The 27455-nt window shown below is 42.8% G+C and overlaps 1 long non-coding RNA gene across 1 annotated transcript; it reads left to right on the top strand.

The window, feature by feature from the left end:
* Positions 1-12216: 12216 nt before the first annotated feature.
* LOC135329532 (uncharacterized) lies at positions 12217-25976 on the top strand. Its single transcript, XR_010390976.1, has 3 exons — positions 12217-12748; positions 20019-20087; positions 24325-25976. It is a non-coding gene; the product is annotated as an uncharacterized LOC135329532 (long non-coding RNA).
* Positions 25977-27455: the final 1479 nt, after the last annotated feature.

Below are 27455 nucleotides of genomic sequence, written 5' to 3'. Positions count from 1 at the left end.
GGCGGTGAGGCGGGGCTTGCCGGCGTCGCGTGCTGACGCAGGTGGCAGGCAGGCGCGGGAAGGGCTCCTTCGTGGTAGCCCGTGACACTGTTTGACGCCGCCATTTCTCTTTTTTTTTTTTGGAGCCAATTACTGTTTAAAATTCTGGGGGCGAATACCCCGTTGGCTGGAGAGCTTGTGTAAGCAAGTGACTTCCACAGGCAAAGACAGGTGTTCCTAAAACAAGGTGTTGTGTCAAAGCCTCGCTTAATTAGCCGAGCAGAAGATGCCATTTGCAGGAAAAGGCTTCTTGACTGATTATATTTCTTTCAAGGTTTCCGTGTCATGCAGTTTGACAGCTTCTGACTTCAGTCTAGGAAGTGACTTAAAAACATTTAAGCTACCTTTGCCAGATTTTTATCAATGTTAATTAGGATATAATTGAGAGAGAGTGGAAAGCGGAGGTAATCGTCTTAGTGGTCCTAATCAACTTCTGCTATGCCCTGAAAGGGCCTCAACTTCTGTAACTCTCCACTAGGTTTTAAACATCAGAGGCCCTGCTCCTTCCCAAAGAGGCCACTGCTGATGGCCCAAATCACCCTTTCACTACAGTTTTTTCCTTCAGTTCACTACAGTGTTTTGCTTCAGTTTGGGTTACTGGAAATCGGGAAAAGCTCATCAGTCTGTGCCCATATGTGCAACTCTTCCTCCTTCCTTTGAACTGAGACAAACCTAAGCATCCACAATTTCTTGGTAGTTAGGGCTTCCCCACGTCCATCTTCCCAGGATGAATTGAAGTTAAATCTCTCTCATTACAGGCAAAAAATCCTAATACTAAGGGCTCTGATTTGTGATCCTTGTCACATTTAACTGTGGTGGCTGAAGAGATGAGCACAGCTAGCTGTCTGCCCATCTGCTGGATGTTATTGCCCGTCCAACAACCAACCACTGTGCCAACTTCTCAGCCAGTGCCATTTACAGTTCAACATACTAAGATAAACTGCCAGTGATTTTGGTTTACATTAATAAACTGAGTGGGAATAACATGAGGCTTTGATTTGTGATTCCTGTTGGCTTTAGTTGTGGGGGCAGTAGTCTTGTTTGTTAGTTCCTGCTACTAAGTCTGTCAAGAATCAGATCCTTAAGGAACTATCTGAATTTCCAAATAATACATGTATAACCAGCAAATTACACTGGTCACTCCTCTTTCATGTTCTTTGTAGCAAATTAAGTAAAGGACCTAGTAATTATAAAAGAAGATAGGTAGTTGTGTTATGATTTAGTACACACAGTCATTCATTGTGTTATCCCGTATCAGCTATATTTTGTATTCATTTTTATTATTATTTAATATGTGGTTCACTCTTGCATGTTGCTGTCACTATCTGTGAGGTGGCAATCTTTCAGTTAGATTCTGGACTTGGTCAGATCCTTAGCTATTAAATTATTGTTGCAACATGGAGAGTAAATCTGAAAACAGAACAATCCCTTGCTGCTTTTTCCCCACCAGCTTTTTTGAGATTCTGAATATTGCCAGAAATGTCTGCACCAAAGAAGTGTGAAGAGTCCTGGCTTCACCATCTCAACAGATACTGTTTTAGCCTTTCCTCCCACTGAACACTGAACTGTTACTACTTATTTGTATTACCCCAGCACCTCAGGCTATGTTTATACTTACCTCTGGATCACAGCATGATACGTGACCAGAGTTCTCATCCCTGGATCATCCAAACTGGTTCTTAGTGTTTTTCTGTCAATGAAAACCAGGAGGAGGCTGGGAGTAGGATTTATCTAGGTTTCATCTCCATAAAGGCTCATGATTTCCTTAGGGCACACACCTGGATGCAAAACCCTGAAAGCCTCCCAAGTTTTCTAGCCTCAACAGTGTTGGGAATCCCAGTTGCACATCAGGATTTGTGTGAGATGACGCAAGACTGTACAAAAACAGACGGTCCCAAAGAGCTCCCACTCTAAGCTACCTCACACCATACTGGTGAGAGCTGCACTTTAATATGTTGTCAAGCTGAGATGTGACTTGTGCGCACTTCCGTATGCGTCACTAACTGGGTAAATGATTAGTGGAAGGGATGGTAATATGGGTTGTAAAATATATTACTGGGCTGTCTTGTGCCATTGCTGGCTCAATATAATCACAGTATTGTTATGGGTTGGATTTAGCTGTGTTGCATATGTATATAACAATCACAGTTCCTCAGAATAAATGTAAAGAAGCAATTAACCTTCTTTCTGTAATTATGTAGCAGAACTACGGCAACACACAAAATGTGAACACCTGGAGAGGTTTGGGTGAAAACACTTGTAGCACCTCTCCCTTCTTCAAATCCCCTTGAGACTGACATTAAAAAACAAAACAAAACAAAATATTGCTTGGTTTGGAACTTTGTCTATCTGGGTGTCCAGGCAAAAAATAGCAGACAAAAGCTAAAAGGCAGGGATATGCCAGTCTTAGCCACAAAGAGCAGCACTGCGGCTTGACAACAAGCAAAGAGAAAAAGAAACAACATGCAAATACATGACAGACCTGCATCAAAGATGATGTAACTTTGAAATCAAGTTCTCCTGCTATAAGAGACAACACTAGCTAAACACTTTCATCATCAAGGAATAACAGCATTGTATTGCCTGATGTGGCCAAGCATGGAGGATTTTTTTTTTTTTTTTTTTTTACTGTTTCAGTCCCAGTAAAGCTGTGTTGTGCAGGGCTGAACATACAATGTGGTTAAATATTTTGTTTAGCTGTGACTTGAAATACTCATCGATCCAAATAAATGTAAGAAAGTAGGTTATACCTAACTGCAATCAAGAAGACTGTCCAGGGTTTGTCAGAACAGTGTTGCTATGGGTGATACCATTTGAATCTTTACGCTGAACAAATAAAAGTATCGGGCACTACCAATCATCACTACACTATTAAACTTTTAGGACACAAAGGTGGTGAAGATGACACGATTTGGAACGAGGCTGTCTCCCTCCTCACTAAAACCTTGTTCCCTGAGTTGATGTTGTCTCACTAAAAACCATCCTTAGGGGATTCTTCTATGTGAGAAGGGGTGGCAGTGACAGAGGTATGGCAGAACAAGCCCAAGCTGGATGACCCAGCAGGAGAAACAGGGTTGGTGATGGCATGACAAAAGCATCACTCCTAATGTTGGTATGATCTGGCATTGCCTACCAGCAGTACTGTTGTGCTGTCACTGTTCACTGGTGCAGCCTTGAGTCCAGAGATTTTGGGCTTTGGGACATCAGCCCTGGCGGCTGCATTGGCTTAAGATGTTCCTGCCTTTAGCTGTCTGCCTGGCCTGTCTGCCAGAAGTTGCAGTTGTGTCCGAAGAAGAGCAGAAGCAGGACCAGCATGTTGGATTTCCCTGGACAAGGCCTCTTTTTCAGAACTCCGGCTGTGCTGAAATTTGAGGAATTTGTTCCTGTGCCTTAGAGCTTTCAGGGGCCTGGCAGCCTGGCTGGATCGGCAGGAAGACATCCAGATATCCGGGGCATGTCCAGCACATCTGCACAGATCAGCTCCACTATGCAAGGGCCAAAGGTCTAAGACTTTACAGAAACCTTGGCCTCAAGTGTGCATGCAGTGGACATTCTCACAGAAATCTGGATCAAAGTATGACAGCACTAAGCAAAATAGGGTATGGGTCCACACTACAGCTGCCACACATCACAGTCTGATGTTTTGGCACCAACCTCCTTCTTTGGCTGCTTAAATTACAACATGAAGCTGAGGTGGCTGAGGCATGGGCCCTTGCTACTGGGGCAGTATCATTCAGCAGAGGGGAAGCACAGACTGCTAGGAGAACAAGGGTCTTATGTCACCACAGCTACTTTCACTAGGCTGTATCTGTGAGAGCCCTTTCTCATGCATCTCCCTGTGGTTGGCGAGTTTGCCACCAGAATGCAGAAAGCATAAAAACACGCCACTGAGTCTGAAAGGGTTTTGTCGGAGTCTTGGGCACACTGCTGCAAATGCCGTGCACCACTTCAGTGGTAGGAACAAGTCAAGGGGGGGTGTTCCCTTAATTAATCCTTTTATGACAGTCATAGGCTAATTTGCTAAAGGTTAATTGCACTGTAAATAGCAAAAGAGATGGTGTTCTGTTTGTTACTGATGACAGGGAGGGAAATATTTTGATGAGACTGTGGTTTGAAAAGGGGGAAGAAGCAGCAGGGCTTCTGCAGGACTCCACTTTGAAAAGGGGTTCAAGAAGAGGGCAAGCCCCTAACTCTGTCTGTGCATCTTCCTCAAGTGAAAGGGAAGAACATAAAGGATAGTCATAGGATTCCCATGAGCATTTCCTCTTTGGCAGTGACATAGTGTGATGAAAATAGCCTTCATTTCCCTCAGGTGGGCAAAAACTGCTGTTTACAGTCTTGCTGACCTCTGTAGGGCGTTGTATGGGATTAGGAATCAGACACGTGGATTCCAACCAAGCTGCAGCGTCAGAGTTCCAGTTTGCAAAAATAACATACATGTTAATCTCCAATAAAAATAGCCAGTGCGATCCTATTACTGCGGGCTGCTGCTCACAGAGCAGAACGCAAGGGGTGCCAACCACTTGCTGCCACTGAACCAAAAGAAGGACGGTGAAAAGGAATCTGGAAGTGACTGCAGAGACTGTTGCAGAGGCTACTCCTTGCTTCCTGCTGTGTATCCAGAAAAACTCCCTGGACTGTGAGGAAACATCATGGGCCCAGAGAATCCTGTATCTAAAAGCAAAGGGGCTGTGTGTGGGGATCCCCTCACAGCAGCCCCCCATACCATCCTCAGTGTCCCACTGAGGCACAGGCCATGCTTCTGCTTTCAGCTCTCCTGGCTGTTTGGAGGAAACAGAGTCTCTCTGCGGAGATACCACAGGCCTCTGTTCCAATGACTGCTCCCAAAATACATACCTTCACTCTTTTCAGAGGAATTTCTACTGAAAAGACCAGCTTCTGTTTGCTGTTTTGTGATAAATATTCCTCCTCAGCTGTACTCAACTCCCTTCTCACCCAGCCTGTCTCATTCCTAAACCCTGGGGAGAGCTCCAGGAAAATTAGTTGAGCTTTTCCTTCTGCTCTTGCATGAAGCAGATGAGGTCTCTGGCAGATCTGGCTGAGACAACATAAGCCATGGCAACCACTCTTAATCATAATTAAATTGCAGCTCCTCTCTAAACCTTCCCTGTAGAAATAGCATTGGGTGAACTGGGAGGAAACCTCACTATTTACAGACCTTGTGTTTTCAGATCATTGTTCACAAGGTAAAATACATGTAGGAAATTCCTTACCAATTGCCTGGGCACACTCAGCCTGTGGTCTTTAAGTTACTGCTTTCATGCATCAACACTAGGAAGAGACCAACACTGGTCTCCCTCACAGTTTGGTGACACTCATGGCATTCTGAAGGTGCATCACTACTGAAGGTGGACCGAAGATATCACCCATGGGGCACAAGAGAGCCCAGACTCCAGCTGTGCCAGGGCAGCTTTTTACCACAGAAGCTTGAAAGTAAGATTCTGAACCATTGCACAGAGGAAAAAATGCCAGTTTGGTGACTTTGCTTTCTTACATAAAAGGGATCTGACGTGTATATGGTGAAGTCTCTTCAGGAGGCTATGGTTTTGCAGGCATTTTATGTTATTTGCGATCTAATGATGTCTGGATGCATTGCAAGATGGGGCCCACAGAGCTGCAGAGCTGTAAATTCACAATCTAAACAGTGATTTACAGTTCACATGCAAGTTTAATCCTGCCTTATTAATTAGGTTTTGGTGACCTCTAGAGGCCTTTACCCAAAAGCACCTGATTTCTAAGAATCCTATTTACTGCCCAGGCACAATGGCCAGGACAGGACAGTTTTGTATTATTTTAATTTCAAACCAAGATTAATTTTAGTCCTAATGGTGAAGGTACTAGGAAATAATAGTTTATAGTAATTCTTTTCCTCCCACTAACCATGGTAATAGTAATTTCCTGTGTACAGCAACCTCAGACTCTGCATGATAACTATGTTAGGTATTGAAATTCCCATTTTGCAAAAGATTTGTTTTGTGCATTGTCCCAGTAAGAGAAGATCTGCTTCTCTTACTTCATTTTCTCTACAGCAGTATTTAGCTAATCTCTGACCTGCAAAAGCTGCACACATACCTGGTGCAGTAAGTCTGGTGTCTTGCATGCATATAAATTATATATGCTGAGGTACATGAATGCATGAAGATACATGTGTTTAAATCTTTGCAGAACCACAACATTGGTGGACACTGCTTGCAAGGGAGTGTTAAAATACTGTGCTAGTCCTCTCAGATTTTAATTTGATCATCTGACTTTTCTGAAAAATTATTTTCAGCTGGGAAGAGTGAAAAAAACTAGAACTCACCAGATTCAGGACCAAGCCACACTACATGTGGGAAAATTACTTTTTCCAAGTATCATAAAACAATCATAAAGTTACAGAAAATTGTTGTAAGAAATGTTTAATAAATGCCTAAAAAATGTTTTGTTTTAGTTCTATACACAGATAAGTTTTTTTTTTAATTAGCCAGATAATAGGGGCGGCTGATGGAGAAGGAGAGAAATCTGCTAAACTAATTTTCTTTCCTCTTGAGTAGCTGAAATATGGGATTGAAACAGCACCGAGGAACTAACAGAATTGGAAGGAGAGAAGAGAGCACTGAGACACTGTCCAGAGAGACGCTGGGGAGTCACTGACAGAGGCTCACATACACAGAGAAGCTTAACAAGAAAAGGATAGGGAAGCTGGAAGAAGTGAAAGGTGTCTTCAGCAATCCACAGCTCAAAAGACTCTTGAGCAAACTTGCAATCTTACTGTGATGTCTGGGAGACCTCCCAAAGGCTCCTATTTTAAGAGCACCCAGCTATACTTCCAGATTTATTTATTACTTGCTTTTCTCTCTCTTTCCCCCCACCCCCACATTGTTTTTCTCTTTTGCATTTCCTAATGGATCTCCTACCAATATTTTAATGACAGCATTTGTTTAGCGACAACGTCCCTGGAGGCTACAGCCAGGGTGGCTTGTGTACCCAGCTTAGAAACCGAATACAATAGGATAAGATTTGCTCTTGCTTCATAGATGTGACCCATAAGAGGGAAAAAAGTTCATGTTTTGATATTTTTGTTTTTCTTATGGCATAATGCTGGACAATGGCTTTTTAAAAGAAATTGTCTTTATTTCCTTGGTTTTTTTTCAGAATCTCTTGCCTTGTTTTAGCTCTGTAGCCAACAGAGCTGATGGGTGTTAGCAGCTCACAACAAAGAAAGGAAACCTCAGCTATTGAGGGGGCATTAAAAAAATGCGGAAGGGAAGAGATTAAAAAAAAAAAAGGATTTTTATTCAGATTGTGTAAAAATTCTTCAGAGCCTGTCTGAGTCAAAACTCCTGAGAAGTACATGGGAGAAAATCTCAATTCGTTAAAGATTGATATTTTCCTGTATCTTCCAAGTGCAATCTACAAAACTCAATACATTTCTTTGGTCCTGCAAGAAGTCCTCTAGCGAAAGAAGGTCGGGGCGGGGGGGGTGGGGAACTATCATTTTGGTATTTGTGAGATTAAAAGAAAAACAACCTCTAAGGCTACTTGCATATGCTTTGTAAAGCGGTCTGAAGTTAAAAAAAAAAAAAGGCATTTTTTTATGTAGTCACCAATAAATGCTGACTCCATTTAATGGGCGTGCATTTTTGTTCATACATATCTGTTGGCTGGATGCTTTTGATCAGCAGCACAACAGTGCTAATCAGAAAATGGCAGGTACTTTTCATGGTGGAAAACTGGGTGAAAGCTGTTGAATTTTTCTAATTTCTTAACCAAAAATGAGAAGAAAAATTGTTCCTTCCTATTTTCCAGGTATTGTTTGTTCTTCTGTTTTCAGAGATAAAATAGAAGAAAAGGGAAAGAGAAAAGATGGGAGAAAGCAAGCAAACAAACAAATAAAGGGAAAACAGAAAAGTGAAACTCCTCCTTCCTCCAAACAACTGTTTTTTTTTCATTAAATATGTCTTTAAATTTAAGATTTCCAATTCCAAATGGAAAAAATATGACCCGCTCAAAATATAAGAACAATGCTTGAGGACAGGCCTAAAAAGCACAATAAATCAGAGCAGAAAATATTTCACTTGGGGAACACATAATGATTAGAACACAAATAATCTTATTTTCTTCTTCTGTGTACAACATAAAATAAACACAGCTGCATGCACAGGCATGCTTACATACACATGCTCATACACATGAGCCTCAGCCCCAAATCCTCAGGGCAGTTCTCTGGTTGCACGAGAGGTGAAGGGTTATGATGGAGGGTATTTTGAGAGGGTATCTGCTCAAAATCTCAATAGAGTGTAAAAGCAGAGCATGCAGGTAGCACTCAGGGGTGTTACCAGGATGCAACCTCTTGGCTGCTAGTCAACAGGAAACTTCATGTACCAGTGCCTGCACTAAAATACTACTTCTTTCTTAGTAATCATGACAGTCCCAAAATACCTGCCTGTTTGTGGCAGGATCATATGGTGGAGGGTGGCCTTAAATTGTGGCAGTGCTGAGACAGAGGATTACCAGGGTATATGTCTGCTCCAAGCTCTACTCTGTGCTCAGGACTACTGCAGAAATCGGGCATGGGTTGCCTGTATAGGTTAGATGCTCTTGTGGGGCTGGTTTAAAGCACAACATCTGGGGCTCCTCCACTGGACCTGAACGCTCAGGAGCCTGTTGCTAGCATGCACCAAACTTGGGGCTCACACAGCAGAACCCAGCTTCACTGCACAGGCAATGCACAGACCCATCTCATTGCCTGTGTGAGAGAAGGCGCTCTCTGGGCTGGGCAAATCACACACAAAACCCTGTGCCATCCCAATTCTTCACCCAGTCTCACACTCAGGACTTGTTTTCTCCTTTTTGTGCCCCTCTGCTGCCTTTCTGAGTTTACCCTCCTGGCAAACACGATATTATTTTTCCTCCTCCACCTGAATAGCTCCTTAGTCATTTTTAGCACCAGAAATGAACAGAGTTTATCCATTAAAGACCTTTGAAGGAAGGTCGCTTACTTCAGCTTCTTCTGGGATGCTCCCAAAATCCATCAGATGGAGGCCTGGAGTTGGCCACACAAGTGGGAGCAGGGCTTCTTTCCCTACCAATCTCAAGGAATTTCCAAGATGAAAACAATAAAATTTAAAGCAAGTCTGAGGCATCTAGATGGACCCTGGTGGGCCAAAACCGTTATGCAGGGAGGAAAGCAAATTCATCTACCTTCTAGCAGAACTTGCTGGGATCTGTGTAGCAATTTCCTCCCTCTTAGATCTTCCAGTGAATTTTTCCATGACTGGGATAATCCAACCTAATCACTTCCATTTAACCCAGTTTAATCACAACCTTCTTGAAATGGAGTTAATAGGAGCTTAATGCTTACCAACAAGCAAAGAAGATACAGTTCATAAAGATCTTGGAAAATCACTCTATAGTTCCTGATGCACTCCATTTTTTAAATTCATGAATGAGCTGGTAACTGCTGAGGTCTAAACCACACCACATCTTGGGCTCACTAAGCTAAAAATACTGACTAGCCAATGACAAAATACTAATGAATCCTCCATAGGAAAACTATGACTTTCCCTCCCCATAGAAACACACTCAAGTGCTTAAATATCTAAAGATTTTGTACAGCCTCACTGCCTGCAACACTGTACACGGGGCATATTTTTTCCATCTTTCAAGATTTGTTTCGAGGTTATTATTCCACAGCTGTCATCCTGCAGTGGAATTGATTTTAATTCTGCTTTCCAAATATGGAACAGCACTCCCAAACAGAGTCTTTGGCTTCTGCTTTTGACATGTTTTTGTTTTTATTCTTTCAGACATATGTCAGGCAGCAGCAAGAGTGGGGCTGCTCCAGGAAGGGAGATGAGCCAGGAGCCTGAGGGTAACCCCGGGGCAGAGCAGGCAGCGCCCTCACTGATCAGGGTGCAGTCCTGCCGCACCTGAAGTACCTGAGCTGGGCCAGGATGGTTACCATAACAGGCTCCATCAGCAGTTTGGCGATGATCAGACAAGGCAAGTAACAAGGCAGGTCCAAGGTCAATCTGGGGAATCCAATCAACAAATCAGGACAGCAGGGTCAGGGCTGGGCTTAGGTCCAGGCATGGCACTCCCAGGCCAGTGGGAGCCTCGGTGGGGGTCCTACGCCAGGCTAGTCAGGGCTATTAAGGCCCTATTAGAGCACTCAGGGCTCTGACAATTGCATAACAGAACAGCATTACTGTCCTAGTTAAAGCTGAAGACTGCTTTCTATTTTAAGACAGGCTATTCTATGTTCTCTAAAATTCGTATCTGTCATGTTGTCTTGAAGTTTCCTGCAGGCTAGTGAATAGATTGCTAGTAGCCCAAGTAGTGGGTCATTTGAGCTGGGATTGTCAAGGTGCAGCCACATCCTCTTCCTCTTCCTTTTCCTCTTCCTCCTCCTCTCTTCCAAAAATGGCATTTTATAAATATTTCCTTGTTCTCCTTTGAGTGACAGCTTCTGAAGCCATTATGGGGTGTGAGCTTGGAGAATTGTACATATATGGTACCCTATGTTGGTGCTAAGAGTACGAGCGGAGACATGCACTGAGCCCATTGCAGTTCACCTCCACCACTTCTTGGCTTGAGACAGTTTCTTGCTGAGTTCATGCTGCAGCAGTTGTTTCTTGGTAACTTTATTTATTTGTCACCAATTTAGACCAAAAGAGTTGGTTTTCACCCTTCCCTGCTACCTGCTGGCACCCCTTTTTTGGTTTGTGTGTGTTTTTTATTCCAATTTGTTATTGCTTTTGTTTTATTTTCAAAAGAAGACAGAAGTAAAGAAGGAAGAAAATTCTTTGCACCCTGACAAACTCCTTGGCTTTAAATATTGATCTTTGCAACAGTAAACACACTTAGCACTTCCACTGCCTGGCAAAATCTCACATCCCAGGTCTGAGGCCCTAGTGAACTTATACTACAAGAGGCTGAACTGCTTGTTGTCTACTCATATCTCACTGATGGCAATGTAACACTGTGTACCTTCAACACTAAGCTCCGCTGCTGTTCTTCTACTGGGAAGAAGACTTGGGCATCATCTGTGGAGAGAGCACATTGGCTCTCTTCAACCTTGTCATCAGCTTCAGGGGTGAGTGGGATTCAGTCTTCACACAGAGCCCCCCCAGCAGAGGGGCTTTCTCTCATGCCCCAGCCAGAGGGGGGTACCACAAAGGAGCTGACAGTCTTTCCATGGATTACAGTTTCTGGCTCCTTGGCATTGGTAACTTATTCATTTGTGGCAATGTGATTGTTTAGGGTAGAGGCCTCAAACAACAGATGTTTATCTTACCACTCCAAGACCCCTTGTGTAATACACCTGTTTTTCCCAAATTAGAGAGTCCAAAGATAAGGAAAGAATTCAGGAGGAGCTACAGGACTCGTGCAGCCTGTGCATCCTTGCCTGGGGAACTGTTGCCAAGGAATGAGAGGCTGTGGAGGTGGACAGCTGGGCTCTGATATATGTAGATACTGTAAAAATACTATTTATAAATAAACAAACAGGAAATTTTATTCCCGAAAGCATTGTTAGCAGAGAAGTGGATTGCTTATTGGTGCCTCTTTGCCATTTAGAAAGTGAATATTTTATCTAGCATAAAATGAAACCTCTGACCATCAGGAAATACATGATTATATGTCCCCACTTCCTCCCTACGTTGCCACAATATGGCCTTCATTCTTCTCTGTTTGAATCATCACCTTTCCAGTGCTAACACCCAGGCTCCAACAGTGTTACTACATAGTCTGGAAACAGAACACATGTAGAACAAAACCTGACAAAGCAAAACTTGGATTTAGGTCAGGCATGGCAAACAGGAGATACTTGTACAGTATACCTGGCTTCCATTCAAACATGGAGCCTGATGAATTCACACTAGCCCAGACATGCAGAATGGTATCTCTTTTTTTTCTTTCTACCAAGATTTCTTTGGAGACAGTACCTTCAGCTCCTCATTTCTGTGCCCCCATAACAACCATTTATGTAGGCTGCCTGACTGCTGGCCACCCCCATGGCAAGCAGACACGTTTGTGTGTTCCTATTATTAACACAAACTGCAGAATTCATAATTCATTGCTGACACAGTGCATGCTTAAACCATCAAGATTCGCATGTAGCTCTCAATGCAACCACAGCTCCGCCAGTGTGCTGCTACTCACCCCTCTACCATTCAACACAGCTACAACTGCCATAAAGCAAGACAGCAAGCAGCAAACAGTGCAGAAACTCAAAACTGCACATTGTAAACTACCTAGATTGTCTAGCCTGGCCTCCTACATAACTCCGATCAAGGAATCCTCTGCTGAACCTAATAGCTTATGATGGGCTATCAAGACTAATAGGGCATGCAGTCTTCATGTGATAATGCCTAAAGATGGCACATTCACCTTTTATCTTGATGGTCTGTTAACTTTGTTCTCTCACCCCACTGTTTCTTGAATCCTTCCCATTTTCCCTTGGCTGCTATTACTTCTGGGAGACCAGACTTTAGTCTATGTTCCAGAATTGGCAGAGGCTTTTAACTCTGCATTTTAGTTTGGTTTTGCAGAGGCTTCAGTTTGTACTACGTTAACTCTTCATTTGCTGGTTCTTGGAGTTTGAATTTTGCCTTTTCCCGTATTCTGGACCAACACAAGGCTCTCCTGAGTAACTGACCCTGCAGTAATGAAGTTCTGGACGTATGTTACAATTTTTTTGCTTCAGGTAAGTAAAGTCTTCCACAATAAATGCATGATGAGTTTAGACACTTATAGGGGTTATTTTTTACTTATATTTTCTTATATTTAAAATAGAAAAATACAAATATCACAAGCATAAAATAAGGTGAATTTAGCCTTAAAATATTTGCTCGGCTTTGCCAGTCCTTGGTAGAAAAGAAAATAAATCAGACTGGAATTTTAAGACTGATTGGGTGTAGGGCATGACATACATACCATGGAGTTTACAGGAGTACTTGGGATTATGTTGCATCTTGAGTATTTTGTCAGGCTGTACTAGAAACCAATTTAGTATGGCTCTATTTGTTCTTCGGTTCTCAAAGTTTAACGTGTACAGGCTTCAATCTCGAAACAATTTCCAATGTTTCTATTGAAAACACATGTAAATTAAGGCACAGGTAACTGTGGTATGATTTCTCTGAGACTTATCTTAATTGCTCTGTCCCTGAAAAGCTTTCAGACTGTTCTGAAGGGAAACACACTGTTCCTCTCCACAGCGCACATTCCCTCCTAGAAGCTGAGGGGGATGCAGCTGGATGTGGGTCTGGAAGGCCAAGTTCAGATAATGCAATAACATTTATCATCCCCATTTCTCTCTGCTCTGTGGTTTAAAAATGTAAAGATTTATAGCAGTATGCTTGGTTAGGATAATAAATGAAGTCCAGATTCTCTGCAGTGTCCAGTATCTGCTTAGCTATCAGAAATAAGAGGCAAGGGCCTCTTATTTTCACAGAGGAATGAGTATGGCTGCCTGCCTCTGAAGCTCCTGGCATCCATGCATTTTGCCGTCTAAAGGTTCTGTGTAACCGGTATGACAGAGACCCCAAGGAGCAGCTGACAGAGAAGAATAACTAAACTGAGAATTTTGCCTCACCTATTTCCAATGCACCCTTTATACTTTGTAGGGATAGAGAAGTGGCTAAGAAATCCGATCAGCAATTTCTATGGTGTTGCTTGGAAAATAAAAAATGTCATTTTAGCAAGTTAACTCATGGTTTCTTACATTCTTGCAAACAATAATCCAGGCAAGGCACACTGGCTTTTACACATACTAAAATGATTGTGACTAGGGTTAGGAGAAATGCCATGATACCTTGCCTACACCAAGCCTTTCAGATGTATGTGATCATGGCATGTTAGCTATTGTAGGTTTTCTTCACATCACTAATTCTACACTGGCTCTTCTATGTTTGGTCATCCCCGCCATGGGAGAGACAGTAGCTTCCCACCCCTGGTATTTTCTGAGCACAGCTAGAAGTCTGGAGTGGGGCACTGGACCTACCTGGTTTGTGTGTGCTGCAATTGTTGCTTTGGACATATTAGCTTCTTTCCTTTTCTACCTTATTTGTGTGTTTGTATAAAAATTAAGAATCCTTGTGTGTATTTTTAGTGCAGGCTCCAGAGACTTAGGCTTTTTCCTAATGGTTTAGCTGGGGGATTATGTGCTCTTTGTTAGCAAGGTGGTGTCTGTGCCAGTGCCATGCATTAAAGGAGCTGGAGTGAAGTTGGCGCAATATCCAGTTTCACCCAAATGAGGTTGTTGAGCAGGATCCAGCAGATTTGTATCCACAGAGGGCACAGTATTGAAACAGAAACAAAGTGGGTGATTTATTTCATTATTTACTAAGTGCTGTCATGGTGCTCAGTATTATATAAACATTCTCTGCTGCAGGTTATTAATACTACCAGACACAAGCAGGTTCGAGATGCAAATATCTTACATGAAATATTCCCAGAACAAAAACTTTAAGGACAAGTTAAAGGTCTGGCTACACTGCAGGAATCATGTTAATGAAGCTTTAGACTTTAAAAATAGCTAAGTGTTCCAATACGAATAAATTGCCATTTGAGTAACTAACCCTCTACCTATCCCCTTATAACTACCCCTCACTCACTATTGCTATAATAAATTGTCTGCCCTATTGAGTGTGTAAGTGATGGATGCTAATCTGATCTTTTTGTTATATGATGATAAGGAATCTTTCCAGCGAACATTGAGAACTAGTAGGATATCAGTTTTTAAGGGGTTACACTACGTAATGATCCCATATTTAAGATGAACAGGAAGCTTTTGGTCTTTAGTCCGCCCAGTTCTGTAAGTGTTAGGGAGTGACTGCAGGCTCCTCAGCCTGTGGGTTAGGAGTGGGTGTACAGTAAAATGGAAAATGGTTTGCTAGAGGAAAGAGAGTATGAAAGGACTGTTAAAGCGCCTGCCTTTAACTCCTGTGGGAGGAATAAAAGAGGCAAGTTATTTGGAGACATACTGACAGAAGAAAAAAAAGGGAGCGTTTTACTCAGTGACAGCTTAAACACATTATAAAATCTTGAGATGGGTTGGGAAAGTTGTAGTTTTACCTCAGTGTATCAGGTTGAAATAACCCTAAAGGTGTATGATTTCTTGATGAAAACAACAGCAAGAATAAAAAATGTGTCTGCACGCTTAGGTCAGTGAAGATTATAGGCCACTTAAAAGATGGAGCACTCACAAAAATTACAAATTCTTCTGGGCCCATGAAAATCATCCTGTTTTTAATTTCAGCATTAAAGACAAACCCACAAAGTTGTAAGTTCTGCTGGCAAGGCAAGCAATCATCATAAATCTGGACAAGGCATCACACATGAATTGTAAATAATGACTGTGAGATGTTTCAGTACTAGCTATTTTGGTATTTAGAAATGTTTTTCATTTCAAAAAGTTGTTAGCACTTGTGCTCAGCCAAAACTTGCTCATGAGACTAACTAGGATCTCCTACCATAAACTGTTCTTAAAAGGATACTGTCAGCTCACAAGGAGTCATTTTTTCAAAAGAATTTTAAAAATGTTTCAGTACATTAATCCCTGGGGCTATGTTTGTCCTTTTGTCACAACACTTTAGCATGTTTTTCAGTGCTTTACTTTGCCTCGTCACAGCATTAGATGCTCCACACAAGCCCAGGGAACCAGGAAATAAGGAGGAAACTCTGAAGCTCTGAGTCTGAAAAGCACAGTCAAATGCTGAAAATAAACTGGGGAGGGGGGAAGGGGAACTGAAAAGGTATTTTTTATTAATTTTCAGTTCTAGGAATTGTTAGGAAGAGAGAAAATTGTTAGCTAATGGAGTCCCTGTAATTTAACATTTAATTTTAGCAAGTACTGCAATAAGAAGAGGAGAGAGAGGGAGAAAGAGAATTCTCTTCTGAGATTAGAAGACTTTAAAATAGAAAAAAAAATTTAAAAGGACAAAAATTGGGCCAAAACCAGAGTGCAGCATGTTGTAGAAGAATTGTACAATACAATTCCTCTGTTTTCTTTGCAGTTTAAAACAAAAGTTATGAACACTGTGATCAAATGCCAGGATAAGTTGCTGCAGTTAGTTACACTGACTTCAATGGGTACTGAAGGCCTAACTGGGAAAGGTCACTTAGGTCATCAGACAAGAAATAAAATAAACAATAACAAATTCTGTAATACTTTTTATTACATCACATTTGTATCACATGATGTGTCACATTTTTATTATATCACATTTGTTTCAGCAGTCCTACCCTGCTGGTGGGATTTGTGTAGCTGGGCCCTTCTCCTTGCAGGGACCCTAAAGGGTATTAACAAAAATCTGTCAATAAAGATTACACTAAAAGGTTGTGGCCTGAGATAAGGGTACGAGGTGGCAGTTGAATAGGGTGGAAAGTCGTTTAAAGCTGAAGCTGCTAGAGTTTAGACTACACTGCTTTTGTTAGAATTATCTCAGTGTTAGTCACATAATCAGTATTACATAGGAAAAGCTCTGGCTTCCTGGTTCTAGCTATACTGGCATTTTACTTGGAGCGTGATGAGGATAGCTGTGTGTTTATCCAACTTTTGCTGCCGACTTGCTTGGAAAATTATTTGCATAAGATGAAAACCCCTAACTCTTCCTCTTTGTTGGAATAGATTCAAGAAGCTGGGAAATGCGTGACTGACAAGACAGAAACTTGTACAGCTAGACCTGTGTAAATAAGGAGTATTAACTATTATGTTCTGACAAGCGGGAATTCACTCCATTAAAACACCATCCAAGAATCAGTTTCTGTGCAAGTGAAAGATGAGCGGTGGGCAAAGAGGCAGAATTGCTGACAGAGGGCTGGATACATTTCCTGTGTAATCCTTTCTCTTCTTACAGCCCTTTTTTAGCAACTTCCTTGTCAGAGTTCAAACACTGATGCCCTGCTTTTAGTGCTAGATGTGCATGAACATAGATCCTACCTTTGGCTTTTTCTCACCTTTCGCTTCCACATGAGAAGGGCTGTAGGGGAGCCCAGAAATAGCCACCGCAGGCTGCTTTCCAGTCCAACACAGAGCTTACACCAGTGAGCTTTTGATCCAGTCCTCCGTGCAAGATGAATTTCATGCTTAAAACGATAGGCTCGTACCTTGTAACTTTAGATGACAGAATCACCCTTTGGAGGTGCTTGTGTCTCCTGTCGACTCAGCAGAGCAAGTAACATCCCAGCATTCTTTATCTGCCTGGCCTGCCTTAAGCAGAAGCAAGCTGTTCACAGGTAAAAACACCAGAGGTCTGTTAGTACTGGTAGTTCCACTGCCATTTTTATTCCTGGAACTGTACTGATGAGAAATTCCTTAAGAGTGGCAAGGGTGAACAGAGTCCAGAAACGTCTCCCCACTCCTATACTTAACTTTCAGCTAGACCCTAAAGAGGTCTTAAACTAAGAAGAGTTTTCCACTGTTCCCATTCATGAGGTGAGTTTCCTGCAACCTGTCTCTGCATTTCTGCAAGTAGTTCTGCAAGTCCCTCTCCATGAGAGAGAGAGACGTGGAAACTTCCCCGACTCAGTAGTCGCAATGCCCATTCTTGCAGGTATAAAAGGGCAGCATGTAGTCATCTATATAAAGAATGTTCCTCGGATGGGTTATGTATAACTCCCTCATGGCAAGGGTATCAAATGAAGGTTGAACTTCAGAGACCTTTAGGCTATTACGAAATATGACTCATGGATTAGTTAACTGCCTGTCAGATTTTCCATTATGAAACTTTAACCATGGCCCATATCTGCACAGGACCAACACCTGTAGAAGTACAAACAAGTTGCTGTGTATCCACTTGCATGGAAGTGGGTCAGGAGATGTGCTATGATATCAAGAGAACCTTTTTTCTTAATTACCAACTATTAACTAAGGAATAAAAACAAGGGAAAAAATGAAGAAAATGCTCTGTGGTAGTAAAAAAGATTCTTAATTTTTAAGTACACCTTTTCCAAAGGTTCTGCAAGATAAGTCTTTAGAGTCCAGTTGTATTAGATGAATCCCATCTAGAAATCTGTGTCTGCAGAATATCATTATTTTAACCATGACAAACATCACTGCTTCCTAAATCAAGCATTTCCTTTCCCAACTACACATGCTAGCATGAGCAAAACTGAAAAAGCAACTATTTCTGTTCTGAAAACTGATTATTAAAGTACTAAACTAAAAAAGAACAAATTAATTTATATTTTGAAAATCAGTAAGAAGATTCAGCCATTTGGTGGAAGACTGTCATTTGTCAGCAGTCATCACCTCTGGCTGTTCAGAGCTGGCAGCAAATTCAAAAAGGCAGAAGGTGTGCTTTTTACACTGAGAAATGTGCTCTTCATCTGCATGTCACATGTTTAATGGACTCACCAGGTGAGATTCAGCTCACCCGATTTTGGATGTCTAGCATGTACATCTCTACAACCAACTAAGGTGCCCCATAGGCACTTTAAAGGTATGTCTTATCTGATCTATTTTAGACATCTACCTTAAAATGAGGCAATTCATGACCTCCGAGTGTCTGTTTCTCTCCGGTGGCTGTAATAGGGGCCTGAGGTGACTAGCTTGGATCAAGCGTTCCATGCAGCCATCTACAGTTATCAGGTGAATCATGCCTGCATACTCTCTCTCCACAAGGCTGGTAATTTATGTGAAAAGATTTAGCCAATGCTGTTCATTGCTACTAAAATGTTTTTTCTGTATCGCAAAAATACTATCACATCTGGCATAAACAAATCCTAGTAGGCTGAAAGAGCCTAAAAATTTCAGCACTAAGTTATCTTCTTGCCTCTAGAGATGTTCCAGATCAGAATTTAGGTATGGAGTTTTCACTACAGCTGTCACTCTGGCATCTAATCTGTGAACACAGAAATCTCAGTTTCTTTGCCTGTTAGTTCAACTCATTTCATAAGCACTATATTAATTTAGAAGCGTTATATTCATCTAAATGTTAAACTACTGCTCTACTGGAAGCTACCTATGAAGAACAATTTAGTCTCGAGGAGTCTGAGGAGAGGCAAGATAGCATACACAAATATATAAAAAGTAGCTGCAAGAGGAAGGAAATAAACTACTCTTCCTGTTTACTATGAATAGGATAAAAAGCAATGAGCTTATAGTACTAGCAAGATTTAAGTTAGTCTAAAGTGAAGTGGCATGCAGCAATGAGCCATGCAGCCACTTCTTTGAGTTGAACAGCACCATCCTGCTATCTTTCAGACAAAGGGTTTTGTAGCAAGTGTTGATGAGAAGTGGAAAGGAGCCATTTCTCACAGAGAAGCAGCAGCTCCTGCTTCCTGGAGGTTTCTGCTGACACTGCCAGGCAGGCTGACTCCGAACCACTGCCTCTGAAAGGGGTGGGAGGTTTACTGCTCTGCTGGGCTTGTGAGCACCTGAAATGAGCTGGGAGCTGCTGGCTCGCTAAGAAGCTTTTAATCTCAGCGTGAGGCAGGTGTTCCTGGCTCCTGTGACATTTGCAGCTGAAGACCAGCTGCTCTGATGACAAAACGGGAGCCTGGTACCCTGCCTCTTAGGAAGGGCCAGTTGCTACTGAGGTGGGGAGCCCTCCCGTGGTGTTAGCATGCGGCTGATGTTCTGAAGATCCAGTTAGATGAGCATCCATCCAGGGTGGTTAGATTTAGTTAATCTTAAGGCAGTGTCACGGACTAGATGTCTCAAAAACCTTTTACCTTATATGATTTGTTAGCTAGAAATGGTAAAATGTGCAAATTGAAGCCTGAGCTAACCCTTTTACAATGGAGTGTGCCAGAACTCCAGTTACATGTTTTAACTGCTTTGAGCTGCACTGTTGACCAACTCTAGCAAAAGAGACAGGGTGGTCTTGGAAGAGCCTATCCAGTAAAAAGTGTTTTCTCTTGACATGAAAGTTTTTGTTTCTTTGCTGCCATCTCAAGAGATATGACTGGAAGAAAGATTATGCAGCAGGGTGCTCCTATTTATTACTCATTTTCTTCTCATTCCACTCTAGGAAATACTGTTGCACCATTGTATCAGCAATCCAGCAAACATCCATGGGGAGATCTTACAAGAGGACAAGGTAATTTTATTTAAAATAAAAACAGGAACAAAACAGGTTTCACTCACCCACATTCACAGTCTCACAAGTATGTAGCGTCCAAGAAGTCCATCCAGCCGCCAGGCACCAGGGCAGGGTGTTCAAGGCATTCATCCAACAGCCAGGCACCACATAAATGGTGGACAAATGTTAGGTCCAGGATCCACTGTGGGGGCATAAAGGACAAGTGATGCTAGCTACCAAGTCCGCCTCACATCTCCTGGGTTAACCCTGGATGGTGACCATATGCAGGGTTTGGATATGCCTTTTGGAGCTGATATCTGACAGGATCTCCATCCTGTCCCACCTCTGGTAGCCATCAGGACTAATCACTGGTCTTTGTCTCCAGATCCGCATGTCTTGTGACATGGCAGGTAGACATCCTGGGGTCCTGATCCAGGTGCCATTATAGAGGCCATATGGAGAGCTCTATCCTTTCTGCATGCTCCTGCTGACACCTCTGCACCCAAGCCTTCTCATTTGTTCTCCATTCACACCAATGTGACCTTTCTATTACAATTTTCTACATCACTTTTTCTCCCTTGTGATCATTAGAAATCCCTCACTGGCCAAGGGACAGACCTAATAGTCAGTAGCAATGGTAGGGGAATTAGAAAGGTGGGCTTTCATGCCCCTTTTCCTTGATTACCAGTATTGGGTTCCATCCATTTGCCCTTCAAGGTTCACAACGTAGTTCTTTTCGTCCCTGTCAGAGAGCAGCAAAGGCTGGCTGCTCACTAAGGCCCAGGAAACCAGAAGCCAAGGGCAGTACCATGGCTGGAAGGACAGGGCCCCCAGCAAGGCAAGCAGCCCCAGGCATCAGGCACCTCCATGGTGACAGGGCTGGGCCAAGGCCAGGCTACACAGTTGGCCCACAGGTTAGGGCCAGGATCAGGTGTGGTGAGAGCAACCAGAGTCAGACACAGCCCTGTGAGGGCCAGGCAGGTCTGAGGCTAGGCTTGGCAGTTAGCCCATAGGCCAGGGTCTGGATCAGGCCCAGTGAGGGTAAGCAGGGTCAGATACAGCCCTGCAATTGCCCAGCAGGTCTGTGGTGATGGGTCAGAGCTGAGACTAGGCTGGGCAGTCAGCCTATGGGCCAGGGCCCAGGTCAGGTCTGATGAGAGTAATGAGGGTCAGACACAGCCCTGTGACTGAAAGGCAAGTCCATTGTAATAAAACAGGTCTAGGATCAAGCCAGAAATTCAGTCTGCAGGTCAGGACCAGTAGGATCTACTGTCAGGCATAGCTGAGGCTGAACTGAAGACCAGTACTCCTACAACATAGCTCAGGCTAAGACTGAGGTCCCCAGGCTGAGCTTAAATGGGCTTCTGGGCCCGTGGGAAGGGGTGTGGGTGGAAGCCCCAGGTGAGGCTGGTCTGGGCCATTAAGGCTTATTAGTGCATTCTGTGCCTTAAGAACCCTGTGGGCACTTTCAGCTGTCATCACCCTACTATCTGGTCACCGGCCACTGTAGAGGTGCAGTGTTTTTCAGAGAAGATTTTGGTGTGACACGAAAGTTAAATTTAGGATTTTAAAATGGTAATTAAAAGAGAAGAGGCTTACAGAAATGAAACAGAGCAGCATCAGTGCCTTCTTCAATGCATAATATTAATACTGCTTAACAGAGGAGCCATCTTGACTAGGTGCCTGTTTGGATTTAGATAATTACTAGCTTACAGGTTCAAAAATGAGAATGCACAGCAGCCAAGATTTACTGGCATGCCTCTTTCATTTCTTCCTGCTGCTTTAAGGCACTCTTCTTTTGTCTTCATCTTCTATTACTTTGAGCTTGCCTGCAAGAGAAAGATACACTTGTGAAATTGAAATCTGCTTTTAAACCAGTATGGTTAACTCCAGGCATCCATGCAGTATTCAAAAAGGGGCAGTAGACAGCTAAGTATTAATTTTTTTCTATTGAGCAAGACCATACCATAATCTTTTTTGGCAAACAGCTACATTTTTAATACCTGTAGGAACACAGTGGAAGCTGATACCTTGCACAGGGGCAACCATCCCTACTCCTGCTCTGTCAGTGCTCTGGAACAGGCTGCCTTATGTAGGAAACACGTAGTTGCTACAGTGTGAAGCAGCCTGTTTTACAGCACATGCCAGCACTTAACGGTAGCAGAGGGTGCTGCTTTTCTGGGACTAGCTGACTAGTAGCATCTTGCCTCTGTTCAGCAGATCGTAACTCCTGCTGAGGTCTGGAGCATGCTCCCAACTTCTTTTCCCATTGGCAGGACAGAATCCACAGAAGCTGCTGGACTCTCTTTGTGCTAGTATAAGAAAATCTATTGCTTTGCAAGTCCTTCCTGTTCCTTACTGACCTAATCTAACCTAAAAAAGCCACTTGTATTCCTGCAAAGGAATACCAATGTATCCACATGGCCTTTTGCCCAGGTTTAACATAATTCCTTTAAAGCAAACCGCAAATTAATAGTGGTGCAGCCTTCCTGTGCAGGCAAGCCCTTAATCTAATTGGAACATGGAAAACAGCATTTGGGAAGGCAAAGCAGTGCATAAACTTGGGGAGTGAGAGAGGGAGGCAATATAATTTCGGATAGGGTCTGGTGGGGATGATAGATCTGAATGTGGAGACCTAAAGGAGATTAAGGTTTTTACAATACAAGATACCAAAGAATCTAGGGATGTGAAAAACAGACAGAACTTTTCAATGTTCAGAGAGAAAGACTATTCCTTTCTTTCAATCTTCCTCTCAGAAAGACAATAATTCTTGATATTTTAGTCAGAAACAACTTTCATTTGCATCCTCTACAACCTTGAGCCACCCCACCCCCCCAAAAAAAACCCAGCATTTTGACTGTGCATAACTTGGAGGTATAATTACTGCTGCTTCTCTGTACCAGTCTTCACCACTTCAAAATATAGCTCTCACTTAGTAAGGAGTACTAGCGACCCTTAACGTTCCTCAGATAGCTGAAGCCACTGCTGCTCAATCTAAACACTCCTGGCAGCCACATCATATTGCACAACCACCACCTGTAGAGGTAAACGCTTGTCGGATGTTCACACCTGGCAGCAGGATTCAAAGACGTTCACACAAAGGGAGAGGACACCGGCAAGGCATTTTCTTCTAACCTCAGGAAATATCTGTCCCTTCCCATATGTACAGCGCTGCCAGGGTAAATCCTCTGCAGCCAAGCAAGGTGCTTGACAGAATCAGAGAATCATTGGCACAGCAGGGACAATTAGCTAAGACATGGGCCTGAGGCTGGGAGTGAGGGATTGGCTATTTCACCAGGCTCTGGTTCGGGTACTAGTTTGTAGCAGCAATCCATACTAGGCTGGGCTGAGTACAGTTTTCTTCCATTCTCCCGCAGAACTCTCAGCCCACACAGCAGTTACTTCCATAGCCTGCTAGCTGTGCACACACGATGTTTAGGGAGGGAAGTGGCAGAGTGAGGTGAATGTCTTATGCCGCAAGTATTACATGCATTCCGGACTCAGACAAGCGAGGCAGTCCCAGTAAGACACCAGGCCACTCTAGTCTTGGACCAGGCATGTAACATTTTAGGTTCACAGCAAACAGAACCGGTAAATATTTGCTAGTCTGGAATACCCACTTCTGCCTTGAAAGTGGACTTAATGAAAGACCCAGGTCAGGGTTGCAAGAGACACATAGAAGAGGGAGGACCATTAGAAACTATTCATCTACAGCAGAGAATTAAACTAACTAGCTTCTTCTTCTTCTTTTTTTTTTTTTTTTTTTTTTTTTTTTTTTGTGCTATACCTCTCCCCTTGCCCACACTTTTGCCACTTCAGTGGCAGCTTTGGGCAGCACTCAGGTCACCAGTCCTGGGCCCTAACCCCAGCTAAATAAGTATTCCCTGTTGGCCTGTGCTGTGAGAACCGCTTCTCAGAGCAGTGCTCTGGGGAGGAGTTTAGCACAGGAATGGAGAGAAAAGCTTTGAGAAATTCATGGACTGGCTCTTTACTGGAGTCAGATCTTTGACTGCAGCAGAGGAAATAAGGGCAGAACTGCACTTTTACTTCCCCAGTTGCCACAGTAGACACTGACTAGTACACTTGATCTTGTCACCAAACTATTATAGAAAAGGAGGACTCTATTAAAAAATAAAGAGCATTGAGTGCTGCATCAAATCAGGACTAGCGTATGGTTGAAACGGCCAAACCCTTTCTGTGCATCCCTAGTCTAGAGTCATAGCTTCTAAAACTTTTCTGTCTCTTCTTTCTGTAGAGTCTTCTGTGCTTTTTCAGGACAAGATAGGAATCTCTTTGAAGTTTTCAAACATGCTCCAGGCATATTTTCAGAGAATCATCATGAATCTGCTCTTCATCAACACTTCCCCGATCAATTATGTACATTCTATCAGCCTCCATTGGTCTGGGAGTGCAGAGAGATGGGGGAAGGGGAGCTGGCAAGGCTTGGCTGGCAACACACTAATCAAGGAACAGATTGCCTTTTAATTCTTCACGTAAGTTAAACACATTACGTTCTCCGTAAGAATTAGGGGAGAGGTGTATTCAGCATACGCCGTGATAGAACAAAGTATTGCAGCATAATGTGGGAGATTTGGTAAATATTCTGTCAAATTCTGTGCAGGTATAGTTAATAGCCATATTTTTTATTCTTAGTAGCTTTATTCCTTGGAGTAAGATACTGTATCAAAATAGAGATGAAAGTACTCAAACCAGAAACTATGACAGAAAAACAAATTGTGCACATTTTGGCTAAAATCCCTGATGTAATTCTACAGGCAAAAGAAACTGTGCCCAGATTTTCCTGAAATTCCCCACTGAATCCCACAGTTTGTGCTAATGAGATGAGCACCCCAGTGCATTCCTTCCCTGAGGAGATGTGGGTGCACATCTTATGCTCTCCTGGTCTGCCCCTGCCTACCAAGAGAATGAGGCTGTGGCTCCACATAGGTTTCCTTAGTAACAACGCTGGCTTAAGCAGCTCTAGGCCCTCAGTCTTCCTTGCGTGGGGCTAGTTACCCCTACTCATGTTGGACGGGCATAGGCATTTGTATAGCCATCACAACCAGACTGGAGGACTGATATGGGTGAAAAATAACTTTTTTCCCCACCTGTGTTATTGGAGAGGCAGAAATGAGTTGGGGGTGCAGAGAGGTAGGGATTGTGTAAGCTAGCAATGCTGCTTAAAGAAATGCTTGGTTTAAGTGTACCAGCTTTGCCCTGCACACTGGGTTAGAGCATGTATGATGGGAAATATCCACTAAACTGAAGAAACTCATTGACTATGAAACAGTATCTGAGCCTCTGGTTCTACAGGCAGCAGAGTGAAACAGGGTTTTTTTACCTACACCTACAAATGCACAGTTACTTGAAACTCGGATCAGTTCCTTCATTCACTTCAGTGACCAGCACCATTAACAGCTATGCTGGGTCAGCCAAGGGGACACCTTGAGGGCAGGAACAAGTGGCCAGTACTGGGAACTGCCTACACCAGTACTGCCACTGAGAGAAATGTCTGAAGAACAACAGCCTCTGAAATGTTAGGAACCTGAGGCAGCCAACTAATCCAATAGGCCTGCTTTTCTTTTGAAGTTAGAGGAACGGTGCCAGCTTTAAAAGTTTTTTTTATATATATATTCTGTCTTGAAAATTGCCTTTACACGCATTATTTAAAACATTACACATTGGTCCAAAAAGTTTTGTAGTTGCTGCTATAGGGAAATGCAGACTTTGTAGAAGCTGAAGGCTTGACTTAGAGTATATCGATGGTTGCATGTGCTTCTTCTGTTCCTGTTCTTCCTCCAAATCAGCAAGAGTCTGCCCTTTGATACCTAAAAATGTCTGCAGAAATCTGGGAACTGATTAGATGCAGCATTAGAAAATTATGCTGTTAAAGGCAGATCTTGGATATTCCTGAGAGATACACTGTTGACTAAAGACTTCACAGTATCAGCTGACTGCCAGCACCAAATCTGCACTAGGAAAATAAATTATGGCAAATATATGTTTAATCGTTATACTTGTCGTAATTTAGTACATTAATTTAGTTCTTGAATTTGTCTATGGAAAAGTTTTAAATGCAGTCACTTCACACCAAGTTTAACAACTAAGTTAAAAATAACTGCTTCCCAGCCTCTTGTCTAATTTGTGTGACTGGACAATACTAACTTTGCATTTTTTAATTCCCTACCAGCTTGCATTATAGAAGACTCACAAAAATACAGTATGTGGCCCTAGTGTCATGACCAGCTCTATGGGAGAAGATACAACTTTTCAATATTGCAACCTGAGAATTATATGCATGGTAGGATTTATATTTTATCACACTCTGGATTTCCCAACCTAAGTTTGAGTTGCCTTACCATTAGTGAAATACTTCCTTACATTTGAAGTAAGCCCATCTTCCCTGTAAGATGGGAAATCTGGTCATAAGATGTCTTCTACCACAACAGAAACACTGAGGACTTACGAAAAAATGCTGAACTTGTATGAAGTCACTCTGCCAGATCAAAGGTGTTTAAAAATTTTTGAAGTAGAGACTGCAGTGCAGCAGTTTATGCTAGATCAGGTAGTCCCAGTTAAGCAAAGTATTCTTCCTATTCTCTATTTAAGGATTCTCATTTCCAGCCCCTTTCACTTCTCCTGAAGACCACTGGTGAGAATGGTTGTCTGCCTGTTCCAGGGTGGGGATGTCTCTGACCAACAGCTGGTCTTGAACTCTGGGAAGAAGAAACATGGTATAAGAGCAAAGGGAAGGAGGGTGTTCTACAGCTGATGGGATGGCGGACGTGCTCTGAAAGCAGGGGGGCTGGGAAGAAGAGCCTGTAGAGATCAGTGGAGACTTGGCAAGGAGAACACAACAGTCATAATGTGGTCAGAGCAACCCAAAACAAGCTTGTAGCATAGCCAGATATCAATGGACTGCCCAGTGAAACAGATAATCATTTTTCTACGGTCCAACAGGGAGAGAGATGTGAGCTTGCAGAACAAATAGCAGCTCCAGTGAGAGAAGTCAATAGAGATCAGTAGCGCTTACCTGGAGCATCCTGTCCTGCTCATGTGTCTCTGACTAGGAAAAAGATGTGGTAAATATAGGCCTTATGCATCCTGTCATAGTAGCTGACAAGAACTGAAGTAAAACATTTGTGATGATGCACAATGCACAACACATACTCCTTCTAGTTGACGGAGGAGTAGGAAAAGCTGAAGGGGATGGAGGGCAGAGGGTATGCATATATGACATATCGATAGTCTCAAACCAGACAAGGAAACTCATGTAAGCAGGCCAGCATCCATCAACCTCAGATGATAATATTCTAAAGGGCAGCTCGACTTAAACAGTGTTGACTGGCCAATCCAAACCGACTGGTGGCAATCAGGGGTACCACT

This window comes from Dromaius novaehollandiae, chromosome 1 (genome assembly GCF_036370855.1).
Source record: "Dromaius novaehollandiae isolate bDroNov1 chromosome 1, bDroNov1.hap1, whole genome shotgun sequence".
Classification (NCBI taxonomy): Eukaryota; Metazoa; Chordata; class Aves; order Casuariiformes; family Dromaiidae; genus Dromaius; species Dromaius novaehollandiae.
The sequence above is the reverse complement of the archived record's forward strand: the minus strand, read 5'-3'. Positions and strand labels throughout refer to the sequence as shown.